We start from the raw sequence: 12,214 nt of genomic DNA on the forward strand, positions 1-12,214 counted from the left end.
TGTCCCGCCGGTCATTCATCAAAAAAGCCCCCGACCCGCCGCGATAAAAACAAAACCCCACTTTTTGCAAGCAGTGTATTTTTACATTTGCATGCATTTTAGTATTATATTAATCACGAATGGGAATTTTTAAGGATATTAAAAATTGCAATTCAAAAGTCCCACCGACACGATGTGTCCCCCTGGTTGAGAAACACTGATGTAAGGTCAGCGCATCTGTGGCACAGGTCCTCTCACTTCACTCACTCCCCGTGTTCGGCATAAAACTACCTTTCTCGTTCCCTTCTAGGCTTCCTGTAAGTGCATGGCAGGGGGTCGGACTTGATGATCTGCTCAGGTCCCTTCCGGCCCCACCAACTATAAAACTATGCATTTCACGAGGGACAAAAATAAACCAACTACTGCAAGTTTGTTCTCTCTCTGTCCCTCTTTCCCTCCCCTCTTTGGAGTGCAAGTCAAGGTGCACACCAACCCAACACTGAACATAAAGCTTTTGTTCAAGTGGATTCAAAGCTCCTCACCAGAACAGGTTGCATCCACCCTTACTTGGCCAGAGGGGCAGCCATCACGACACTGGAACAATAGAGAGCAAAACAAGAAGGCCTGAAGGGCTGCCCAGAGTTTTAAGATGAACTTGGAGGATCCTGTTGCTACAGGAAAACAAATTGCATGGCATCCCTGTAGGTATTAGTGGGACAGATTCCCTTCAGTTGATGCATGCTATTGAGTGTCACAGGAATTCACTGAGGGAGGAATATCCTTTCTCGTTGACACACAGAAGTCTGCTGGTAGGTTAGCTTTGCACACCTAGCAAGAAAATCACATACACAGCAAGATTGTAAGGCAGCAATCTCGTTCTTGTTTTTTGCTTTAGTTTTCAGAGGTACCCAGGGCTCTGTAGTTGCGAGAACTTGCAATTACCCACTGGCTCAATAGTGTCATTTTTAATCCTGTTTTACTTCTCCTTTTAGGATCATCTTAGCTTGCAGGCCGCATGGAAGCTGAATGGCAGGAAGCCTGCCAGCTCTGGGGTTGTGTGTGGGGAAAGAAACAGTTTGCTGCAGTTGCACGGTGCATGTCACCAGAAGAAATATGGTCAAATTTCACATATATCTATAACATCTGTGTGGCTAATAAAATTGACAGAGTTTGTCATAATCAGGCTGTACTCTCCAGTGGGAGAATTATGTCTGAGCATTTGGAAATCTCATGCATAGGCAGTTACTGAGGGAATATGCTGTGAAGATTAAGCTGTTGTTTCTGTGTTGCAATGGATACCCGTACTGCAAAGCAATACCCACTTCTAGGTTTAAAAAGCCTAGCACTATGAAATGGAGCATCGCAGTTACCCAGATAATTCGATGTTTCTGCATGTACACACATGCACGTGCGTGTGCACTTACATGAACAGGGCTGCAGAAAAGCAACCTCTGTTGGAAGTGGTCAGGCATGATGCTAAAATATGCACTAGGGGCCTTGCAAAAAGGTTGGGCCTCACTGTTCCAAGGGCTCTTTAACAAGGCATCAAACCCCTCAAGTTGCATGTGACAGTCTGATCTACTGCTCTACTTTCTGTTCCCTGCCCTATCTACAGCAGTTCTCCGTGCTCCCTCCTTGATCTACCCCGTGCCACACACACGAGCTTCCAATGCCACTTGTGGCCCTTGTGCTACAGGTGAGGCACCCCTGCCTAGAACCACATGTCCACTTTGAAAATCAACCATGCGCATGCATCACTGCGCCCCAAGAAGGCACTTCTTCACAGCAGATCAGATGGTATCACATACAAGTTTTTGGAATAAGCTTTTGCACTAATCACTGAGGTTTTCTGAGCTTTCCCAGTGTGTCGCCAAGTTGGTAAAATCCATGCTGCGTGTTCATATAATATATATTCTGCTGATAAAACCTCAGCTGTTAGTTTCCCTCAGAACAAATGGACAAAAAATGGTGTGATGGCAAATTAGGATCCCATGCATTTTATAAGCAGATACAGTAAAAGTTTCATACGTAATTAATTGCAGAATAATGCCCAAGAGGGATTTATAAATTCTATACTTATTGACCTCCAAAAGAACTGCATTTCACTGCTTACGGGTATAAGTAGAATAGGTCTTCAGTCCAACAAAAAATAACAGGAATCTCTTGAGCCTGATGCGCAAATACCCACATGCCCTTCTTATGTGAACAGAGAGGTACAGAATCATAACATCACAGAAAGTTAGAGTTAGGAGGGACCTCAGGAGCTTACATTTAGTCCAACCCCTGCTCAAAGCAGGACCATCCCAACTAGATCATCCCAGCCAAGGCTTTGAACAGCAGGGTTTTGAAGCCTCCAAGGATGGAGCTTCCACCACCTCTCTGGGTAACCTGTTCCAGTGTTTTACTACCCTCCTAGTGAGAAAATTCTTCCTAATATCCAACCTAAACTTCCCTTGCTTCAACTTGAGCACATTGCTCCTTGTTCTGGCATCTGCCACCACTGAGAACAGCTCCATCCTCTTTTGAACCCCCCTTCAGGTAGTTGAAGGCTGCTATTAAGTCCCCCTCAGTCTTCTCTTCTCCAGCCTAAATAAGCCCAGTTCCCTCAGTCTTTCCACAGAAGTCATGTGCCCCAGCCCCCTCACTATCTTCATTGCCCTCTGCTGGACTCTCTCCAATTTGTCCACATCCTTTCTGTAGTGGGGGGCCCAAAACAGACACAGCACTCCAGATGTGGCCTCACCAGTGCTGAATAGAGGAGCATAATCCCTTCCCTGAAGCTAGTGGCAACACTCCTACCAATGCAGCCAAGGATGCCTTTAGCCTTCTTGGCAACAAGGGCACACTGCGGGCTTATATTCAGCTTATTGTCCACTGTACCCTCCACGTCCTTTTCTGCAGGCCCAGCCTGTCAGCCCCCAGCCTGCACCGGTGCATGGGATTGTTCTGTCCTAAGTGCAGGACTTTGCACTTGTCCTTGTTGAGCCTCATGAGACTCCTTTTGGCCCAGTCCTCCAATTTGTCTAAGTCACTCTGAATCCTAGCCCTGCCCTCCAGCCTATCTGCTACTCTCCCCAGCTTGATGCCATCTGCAGACTTGCTGAGGGTGCACTCCATGCCATCTTCCAGGATGTTGATGAAGACATTGAACACAACCAGCCCCAGGCCCAGCCCCTGGGGCACTCCACTTGATACTGGCTGCCAACTAGACATCGAGCCATTGATTATTACTCTCAGAGCCCAAAGCTCCAGCCGGTTTTCTATCCACCGTACAGGCCATTCATCCAGCCCATACTACCTTAGCCTGCCTGTGAGAATGCTGTGGGAGAGCATAAAAAGCCTGATACAACCCATTTGTCCATGAAGGTACCCTCCTATAAGTAAAAGACACTTATTTTTTTCTACAGAGTGAAGGGTCACCTTTCCTCTAACTCTTCTGATGCTGCAGGCCTTTGAAAACATGGGCTTCTGATTTTCAAAGTGAAATTCTTGGTGCCTTGCACTGATAAAGATGACAAAATCTCCAGTCATGTGTTGATACCTGCTCTCTCTTTCCTGTGTCTTTATGTGAACTGTAAAGGCTACTGTTTAGTGTAAGACCTCTCTCTCTAAGCAGTATCTTATGTTTCTCATTTGGCTCAGAATGAGTCCTAATAAATTAATCTCTTATGTAACTGCAACTGCATTGTCTTCAATGGAATTGCATGATAGATTGTAAGCTGCCTGTAGCCACTCACACTGTATTTCCAACTCATACTTCACCCTTGCAGATAAATACTATCCACTATCCAAAGCCCCATGGTTTCAATGGGATTTAGATGCAACCTACTTTGCAGTAAGAAGGAGCTGCTCTACCACCCTTTAAAAGTGAATTAAGTCTTATTGTTTTGGACCTCATGATACTAAAGGAAAAAATGCATTAGATTAATAATGCTTCTGCTACCTTGAAACTTAATTTACAATCCCCTCTAATGCAATGACATTTGGGTGTTGGAGAGAAATTTGTTTTGTTGAGAAATTGCTTTAGCATAAGACTTGCTCGAGTTTATTAACAGGGAAAAAAAATTACTCCCCTCCCTTCCAACTCCCGCTGCATTCCAAAAATAAGAATCGCATTTCAACATGGACATTACCGGTTAAAATATAATTACAGATAATGAAATGTCATATTTCACACATACTCCCAGAAAACTGCACTTCTAAGCCGTCCCCAAAACACTGCAGGGTGTAACCATCCCTTTCTTCCTCCTTTGTAAAAATAATATTTCACAATGGAATTGTGTGATGACAAAAAATGATGCTGGAAAAGCATTGCTACCCATACAGACATAAGGAACTGCCACAGGCCACTGCATGCAATCCCACACAATATTAACTAGTCATTGCATCTCCTTCCAAGGGTACATTCTTCTCTAGTGAGCTACGGCATAAATAAGAGTCCTTACAGAAATGGAGAGGCATAGCACTGAACGGAGTAGGAAACCATGTCATTTATCAAAAATGCTTGGCTTAGACTTTTTTTAATGTTTCGTTTTATTGCTGTTATGTAGAATGTTAATCAACATTAGAAACTTGTTCTGCCAATTACTTGGGAATGAGGGTAAAATATTTGTCTCTTATTTAAGCATGGCTGAAAAAATAAAATTACACAATTGCTGCAGTGCTGGAGTTACGTTAACTTATCTTGGACACTTCGATCTGCACAGAGCTTCCGTTGCAGAAGAGAACTCCCCCTGGTTTCTATTATACGGGAGCAAAGCCTGGTAATGTTTTCTGCAAAGGTTTGTTTGCACTTGAAAGCAAATTTCTGCAAATATTCAAATGCTGGTTCGATAAATCCGAATCCAGTGCTGATGTTGTGTTTGCATAGGCACCAATTGTGAAATTTGCTCTGTGCAGAGGCCCAAGGTGGATAAATCTTTCCACCATTTAAACCCTGCGTTAAGCCTTCAAAGCAGGCTGGAGTGGGAAGGACGTATCTGTAGGTCTTGTGCAGGCTTCCTGTGTAGAGTTAAGTTTACTCAATGAGCAAGAAATAGGTAAAAGTTTGTAACATGCTTTGAAGAAAAAAAAGAAAATTATTTTCACTGTGTGCTCAGTAACAGAAAAAATGCACAATTCAATATATAAATTAACTGTTAACTCATCCCTAATTTGCTGTAACTCTGAACCTGGGACTATTACAGCTTTCTGGGGATAGGTGTGTTAGGAGCCTGAGCTCAGGGTAGCATGAGAAGAGATGGAACTGTTTTCATCATGCTTGTACCCCATTTTGCATCCAAATAGATAAACACAGCCTGGTGTGTTACTAGGGTGAAATATTGGTAGCACCTGAGTCTTATAACTGAATTAACTAGGGATGCTGGGGCTGACTGCAAGGTATTGCGGCAAGATTTTAAACATTGAGAATTGCAGGGATTTTGAGGCTAGTGACTGTGTGACCACAAAGGCGTCTGTTGTCTTAGCTCCACCTATATTTACCTCTCTTTTAGGCTGGAGAAGAAGTAGGAAGAACAGATACAATTAAGCAGGTCATTAAAACTTAGTATTTGGTTTAAACAGGTAATACTGTTTTGTTAGCTCCCCCACTCCTTTTTAATCTGTTCTGATAAATTCTTCAAAGACAAAGGTAATAGAATTATTGAAATTTGAACATTTGAACAACTCCAATGCTGTTCTTTCCATTCCCCAGCCTAACCCTGCCCATGAGTTAGCAATGCCTTGGCCATAAACATAGCACAGAGTAATCATGGCTAATACCATGCCTCGAAAACGGTTTGCAAATTTGTGTAGTCTGAAGCTCTTTTATAGCTTCTCTTTTCCTAATGTCTTGGATAGACAATTGGATAACAGCTCAAAACCCATTCCATCTTCAAACACAAGCATGCTTTTGATTCAGAGCTTTTGAAAACCAGTTAGATTTACACCCAGGCTGCTCTGGAAATAAATCTGCTCATTTAGATGAGGTCTCATTTGAAATGGCTTAGTTCGATAATTAATCATTTTGCTGCCTTTATATATCTGTGGGTATTTGAAAGAAGTTTGATTAGTTACCAGTGATTACACTTCCCAAGTCCCTGCAAAGGAAATAATAAAATAAACCCAGTCAGGACTTCACAAAAATCAAAAGGATTTCTTGGGGCAGGTTTAGCTTGCATTTAATAGGGGCTAGCTAATTGGCAAGCTCTTAATTGCATTTAACATGGAGGAGATAGCAAAGTGCCTTCTCCTCTAAAAGCCCTCTAAAGGACTCTCAAGCCCATTCACCCACCTGATCGTGCTAACCTCGAAACTGCCACAGCCAAACCACGACAGCATGCAAAAGCGTTCACGTCCCTGCAGTGGAAACCCCTCCGCTCCCATGCATGGCACGAGGACGCTGCCTGTGATTTTTCTGCCTTTGTTAGCACAGGTACCGTCACAACAGAGACCCCACCCCGTGGGAGAGCCAGCCCGGTCGTGGAATGATTTACGTTCATTCAATAAATGCAGGATTTCATTTACCGATCTGCTGTTTCTAGTCGCACTGAATTATTGTAAGGAGGCCTGAGATCCCAATCTGATGGCATTTACTTAATCCCGGGGGTCTCCACTGAAGGGGAAGGAAATCTGTCAGTTGGAAGGAGAGCTGCACATCTAATACTGCCAATCTTTGCTTATCTATAGTAAGGTCACAAAGTATGCGGGAGTTACATATACACATGCTGTTTAACCTGTCCCTATTATCCCAATGACCTTAACCAGCTAGGCAGTTCAGAGAGTAGGCACTAAACAGAGCATGAGATGAATTTAATGGATTACCAGGGAGTATGTTATTGCAAGGAAAAGCACCTGTGGAGCAACATATTTACCTCAGTTCCACTGAATGAGCATGTTGAAAGTGAATTGGCACAGCCGTCTGCTTTATGAAAGGAAGTATTTTGTCATTCTTCATGCTTTCATTAAGAGGATTTAAGGCAGAGGATGCTGAAATGGTTTAGCGTTGGCACAAAGCAAAAAAAAAAACAAAACCCCCCCAAAACAACAAACCCCGTAGATTAATCGTGAAGGTCCAAAATTGTGAAGCATCTGATTTTGGCTTTTCCATCAACAGGCCTAATAAAGCAGGATGAAACTATTAACATACAAATAGACAGCCGTCTGATTAAAGCAGCGGCAATCAAACCAACCTGGAAAAGACCTCTTCACACAGAAAGCAATTATGATCGGGAAGGGAGTCCGATCCCCTTCCATCTGCAGCGAACTTGGGGAATCAAAATGCTGTCAGGCAGACGTCTGAAGAAAAACTGAAAAGGCCACTGCAAAATCTAGCCCATTTGAAGTACCAGATGTTAAAAAAAAATGCAAAAAACCCCTACTACAAATAATGAATTTAGCTCTCCCGCCTAAGCAAGCCTTTAATGGGAAGACTTTAATACAGTGGGCTGTCTTTGATTCCTCAGTGCAGAGGAAAATAGAGATGAAGGGCTCGTGTTATACAGGAGGTCCAATGTTATACAGTCCACCCTACTTTTCCAACCGATGTTGTAAATCCCCGGAGTTTGATGGCGACTTCCTTCGTTTCATTTTGCAACTGGCTTAGGACAGGCTGGGGTGTAAGGACGGTGAGACTCAGCTCTCTGACCCCTCTCCTCCACGGCAGTCGAGGCTGCGGCTGTTATAATGATGTAGTGTAGCACGGTCGATGAAATAGCCCTGTTACAATGCTGTGGCCTGGGAGAAAGCGTTGTGGCCCCTCTCTCACCTCCACGCAAGCCCGGTTCTTGGGCCTTGCACTGCAGGGAGGAAGAGGCTTAAAACATGTGATGCAGAGCGATCGGCGGTAGAAGGTCCTGCCCGCTGCCAGCCCACTGAAACTGATAGCTATGATCCAGAGATGCTCGTTTCAAATTAGCACCACACACTGTGCACCCAGTATAAAAGGTGACCTTCAGGCCATGGGTGGTCTTGAACCCATAACGATTGCTGACTGTGACGTCAGGCGGCCTGTTTCCCTGTCTTCATCATTAGAGCTTTTACTGGCTATGAACTACAAGCAAATGATTTTCCAAAGATTCAAGCAGCAGTGAATGACCTTCCTTCAAATAAAGGCAATAATAATCCTCAGCGCGCGGTTTCTCTATTTTAACATGTTCCCCAGCAAGACACTATTCCATGGGGAGAATAAGTCTATCTATTACCCATTAACAATTTCAAGGGAAAAAGCATCCATCCATATCGTGAAGACGCTATTAATTCTTCCCAGCAACATTAAATCATAAATATCACGGGCCAAGCCTTTAGCTGATGTATATCAGCATAGCATCGCTGGCATCGGTGGCACGGCATAGATTTACACAGCTGAAGATGTTTGCTTTGAGTTCAAATCTTTTTTTCACTGAAGTTTCACCTACAAACAATAGGATTTCATTCTTTACCTCCTTTGCCTCATTCCTTAATAGAGATAAACTTTCAACTTTTCAGCATCTTTTCAACCTGTAATTTTTTTTTTTTAACGTAAGGAGAAAGTGCTGCATGGCTAAGATGCTCCCAGAGGGTTGCTTTATTCTTTGAGCAATAACATTTAGAAAGAGCCCGGACTCCAACATTTACCATTTTAAGCTATTTAACTTAGGTAACACCATCTATCTACCCATGACGAGTGCTCTACCAGAGAGAAGTAACCTGAATTTACACTCAGCCCTAGGCCACTTAACATGATAATTGATGACCACTGAAGTATTTCAGCTTCTGTCTGAAACAAATTTTGTTTTGTCATGAAATAAATTACGCTGCAGTGCAGGAGACTCTTATTTCATGACTAAACAAACCTGTTTTCCTTGGTGCTGGAAAAAAATGTTGGTTGCACAAATGGTCAGGAAAGAAATCCTCTGCAGAAGTGATTGACATATTGGTCAATGCCTTTCTCATGATGGGTGGCATTCATCTCTGTTCAGAGAGCCTTTCTAGGGCCTAGGTCATACGTAAGTCCCATTGATGCAAACAGAGCTTAGGCAGTGCATTTAACTGGTCCATTCCTGGTGCAGAAAGTGTATAGGTGCATGCTTGCCTTTTGGTGTGTTTTTAGTGCAGTTGACTTCAAAGTTAGGTATGTGCATAAGTAGGGATGCTTTCCTGAATCTGTCTACACATACTCATCTGTTTACACCATTCCCAGGGCCAAGTGGCTTGCAGGGCATCTGCTATCAATCAGCCTCCTTTTCATGAGAGCTAGTCATCCAGACGATTTACAAAGACACTTTAAAACATATAACCCTCATGTACAAAGGAGATTTTCCCAGTGGGCTTTGATGCTACAGTGCGTGTCTCTAACTGGTATCACTCAGCCAGCTTGCTTTCTAAATGTCTTGCCTTACATAAAACTTATTTGGGAGGTTTTCTCCTGGAAGGTCAAGAAACTAGCCGAGCTTGATTAGAAGGGCAAAACCCTACAATACCTAGAAGCTTGCCTTAGTAAGGAACGAAGAAAAACCGAATTAAAAAAATAAAATAAAATAATCCTGTAGGATCTAGAGACAAGGGAAAGAATCACTAAGGATTGCCTCGACCTGTTTCAAAGGTGAGAGAACACTAATGTCCCTGTAGATTTAGACCATAGTAGAATATACCATTTTTTTGGTGTAAAACTGAGTTAAAGTGAATTTGCTGAGAAGACATCTAAGGTCTGCTAAAATGGCCTCCAATTTTGCTGATAGAGCTTTTCACTCACAAATAATTACACAGATAATTAATCGTGTGGACAAACAATGGCCACTAAGCCATGGGATGGCAGGTAGGCACTTACTGGCTTTTATTTGTGGGCACAATGATTTGTAAGCATAAAATTAGAAATGCAATTATTTATGACTTTAGCACTAGTGATGAAGCCTTTTAAAAGTCAACCCTCTTAAAGTACAACTCTGTCAAGTAATTAATATTACATAATAATGGCTGGAAAGCCTTACATGTTTGTTCGGGCTTCAAGTCAGAGCTGGGTAGTGGCTTCTGGGAACAAACTCCCAGGCGTTTTAAGGGCAGTTCCATACACCAGCGGTCTGGAAGATTGGGGCCTATAGTAAAAGCTGCAGAATACAGTGCAGCCATGAATAGGTACAAAGTACAAGTTTCATAGCACACGATGGCATCTCATTTACCAGCATCTTCTGGATGTCAGCTTTAAAATATTTTATTGATTGGCTATCACATTTCGTCATTCCATGTATAATTATGCACAAGAAGATGGTTGAGCGTCAAATAAAGTAACACCCCCATAGGTATCATTGCATGCTCCGTTATGCTGAGAAGTTTGGAAGTAGCCGTTGATTATACTTCTTCCTTGATTTTGGTTTTCGTGGATTGGTTCTGGCTCGCTGCTTACATGTCTGGAGTAATCAGACTGTTAAGTGCAGCATTTGGAGCCTAGTCCAATAGGCAAAACTAATAAATGATGCAATTAGCTGATATGGAATTACAGAGGAACATCATATGAAAGCTAGTGGTGCCAGATGAAGACCGAACCATTCAGAGAGAACTCCGAAATGACATGAAATTAAGTGATATGCAGCTAAGTGCTGTTTATTGTTTATGAAATGGGGAATTTAAAAAAAAAATCCTTTGGAAGATTTTATTCAATACACTTCCCAGATTTTCCCAAGGATTACCTCAAGAAGCCTGCAGTTTAGACAGAAACAAATGGTTTCTCAACAAAGCTTTCTGCATGTAATGCTTTATTGTCTTTCCTATACGATTACCTGTGGTATATTGGCTAGCTCAACCAATGAGTCCAGAAAAATCTCGGCATGTAAAGTTTTAACTCTTCAGCTCTTTGTCAAGTACTGTTTCATCTTTATTTTCCAAAATTAGAATGATGAAATCTCCAGGGGAATTTTTTTTCTTTACAGAGATTGCTAAAGTTTTATATTTTCAGCACCTCCAGGAAGAGTTTCTGTATCTCGATACAGAACTTGTAGACTACTCCCATTCCCATAAAGCTTGAGTCTGCCGCTGAGCTTTAAGCGTGATCTGTAAGTCCCACTATCCCAGCTGAGGAGGGGGTGTTTCCCTGGAGAAGAGATTGACAACCATGCCAAGTTGCATGGAAGCATTGCTAATATTTTCCTAGAGGCAAGAATCAGACAACCAAACTCGTGCCATTTTTGATAAGAAAGAGTTCCAGTCCGATCTCCAAATGTGAAATGCCTATGGACTTGCTCACTGTACCAGCTATCTCCCTTCTTCGCTCACCTTTGCCTGGGGATTTTGGAAATATCCAGTGGTGTCTATTAGTACTTACGGGAGGTCCTGGATAGAGCTTTCCAAGTGTACCAAACTGGATACTGCTTCTGCGTTCTGCCTGCCCACATTTTTACAGATATGAACGTCATCTGAAGCAAAAACGTGAACTGATTGTCCCAATTTTTTAACGTCACGTTAACTTACGTTCTATCCACCAATGTCTCTTTCCATAAGGGGAACCTTGCCAAACTAAATGAGGCTGTTGTGGGGAATTAAGCTTTGTATGCAAACATGCACATTTTTACACTAACCGCCATTTGGGCACTAGCTCTCACTAGACCCTTATTCGGTATTCTGCAAAATTAAAAGCAAGATTAAACCTGTTCGCTCACATTGTTCTTGAGCAATTGGGTATCTATCCACTGACTGCAGCAGGATTTGTATCAGACCACTATTGGGAAGACATTTTAAAATACCATCCAATAAGAGACATTTTAAAGTACCGTCCAGCTTGATCTAAATCCTCAACTTGAAGCCAGTCAGGTTTGTGCCACTGAATGAAACTTCAAACTAAAAGCTCTAGGGTAGAAAACATGCCAAACCTGAAGCCCAAGACTTATTTTAAATAGATGTTAAAATGAGTTAAAATGAATGGAAAAGTGGTTTCAAATTTGTTGCTTTGTAAAAAAAAAAATGCATGACTGTCAGATGTTTTTAGTAATGGAAGGATGGCACGGTATCTCCAGTTTAGATAACAGGGCAGGAAATGATGCTATGAATCTTTGAAAGGGCCTGGAACATAAAATACAGCATCTTTGGGGTACAGCAAAGGCTAACAGCCTGTTTCCCTCAACTCTGCCTTCTCATTCCTGCCCCATCCTTCATGCAAGGGACCATGAGATGTTAGTTTTGTGCAATGAGCAGGATATTGTTCAAGTCCATTTCCAGCAAAATATTATCAAGGCTTCTGGGTTGTTGTTGTTGTTGTTTTTGTAATTCAGGCCAAAAGCAAAGTTCAGAC

At 42.4% G+C, this 12,214-nt stretch overlaps 1 long non-coding RNA gene across 2 annotated transcripts in view; it reads right to left on the reverse strand.

The window, feature by feature from the left end:
* The window catches only part of LOC109289479, a 60,567-nt gene extending 53,872 nt beyond the window's left edge, over positions 1-6,695 (reverse strand). The window contains exon 1 of one of the 2 annotated variants that reach the window (XR_002095383.1): positions 6,265-6,695. This is a non-coding gene — a long non-coding RNA (uncharacterized LOC109289479). Of the gene's footprint in view, positions 1-6,250 lie in introns of both variants that reach the window. The other variant, XR_002095382.1, reaches the window with a different exon arrangement.
* Between the last annotated feature and the right edge of the window lie 5,519 nt (positions 6,696-12,214).

The sequence above is a fragment of the Gavialis gangeticus genome, unplaced genomic scaffold (assembly GCF_001723915.1).
Source record: "Gavialis gangeticus isolate Ggan-Ray unplaced genomic scaffold, GavGan_comp1, whole genome shotgun sequence".
Taxonomy (NCBI): domain Eukaryota; kingdom Metazoa; phylum Chordata; order Crocodylia; family Gavialidae; genus Gavialis; species Gavialis gangeticus.